The sequence below is a fragment of the Rhagoletis pomonella genome, unplaced genomic scaffold (assembly GCF_013731165.1).
Source record: "Rhagoletis pomonella isolate Grant_MI unplaced genomic scaffold, Rhpom_1.0 Rhpom_scaffold_00003, whole genome shotgun sequence".
Classification (NCBI taxonomy): Eukaryota; Metazoa; Arthropoda; class Insecta; order Diptera; family Tephritidae; genus Rhagoletis; species Rhagoletis pomonella.
The window spans coordinates 25,881,645-25,882,938 of record NW_023458557.1 but is presented as its reverse complement, the minus strand read 5'-3'; positions in this window follow the sequence as shown (position 1 = coordinate 25,882,938).

Below are 1,294 nucleotides of genomic sequence, written 5' to 3'. Positions count from 1 at the left end.
GTGTTCAGCCCCTTTTATTTGGCAACACAGAAAGAAGAATTCTACGTTGCGAGGGTTATATTCCCTAAGCGCGGCCAAAGGCCGCCTACGTAGAAAGGAATTCTACGCAAAAATACTGTGCATAGCGTAGCTTGATTAATTATCCATATAATTCTACAACTCATTCTTATAACAAATAAGGTGATTGAAAGAAATGGTTTGTATATATTTCTTTAGTATTTTTTTAATTTTAATTCAATTTTTGTAAAAACTAAAGAGTAAGATTTTCTATCGCGCTATTTTTTATTCCAAATTTTCATATAAAGCTATTTTCATATAAAACTATATTTTTATATATATTTAGTCAAATATGATGTCCATAAGAATTTTTTGCTACAAGTCATAAATCATATATATTTTTGTACTCTTTCTGATAAACATATCTGTTAATATAGTTAATTACGTATTTGTTAAAGAAAAACATGCATTTTTATAAAAAAAAATTGCCATAATTTCGTTTTTTACCTTTTCTCGCAGTGTGTATACATTATATACATAGATATATATATCGAATGAAAGGCCCTTCAATCACCTTTCCAACTGTGTCCATATTTATAAAATCGGTTCAATAGTTTTCGAAACATAAGCTTTTGAAAATGTTGAAAATTCCACGTTTAGCCCCCCCCCCCGCCCCCCTATCGCCGCCGCTGTCAATTTGCACAAAAAAAAATATGCCGTTAAAATCCGGAAAAGGGGGCGGGCCACGCCCACTTTTTTTTCTCTATTCACTATCCACAGTATTTTTGCGTAGAATTCCTTTCTGCGTAGGCGGCCTTCGGCCGCGCTTAGGGATTATAACCCTCACTACGTAGAATTCTTCTTTCTGTGTTGCCAAATAACAGGGCAACGACCCCCCCTACCCCCCCTCACAAAGTAGAAATCTCTTTCCGTTTTGCGAAGAAAAGAGGCTGAACACCTTTTGCGGAGAACACCTTTCTGCGTAGGTTAAAAACCCCCAGGGAAAAATAAATAAACATCATCACTCCAACATCGGTTAAGCCTTCCGCAATATTTTTATGAAGAGCTTTTTGTTTAACATATTTTAAATACACATTTAGGGTATTCACAGTTTACTGTTAAAGTTAACAAGATAACACACTCGAACTGTGAGCAACCCTTTACACATGTCAAATTGTCAATAAAACAAATATAGTCAGATATATAATTAAAAATCTTTCAAATTGCGCCCACCTTGTTTTTCTGCTTCACGAGTAATTTTACCCAAAACTGTTATCTTTAATTAATATGGGAACCA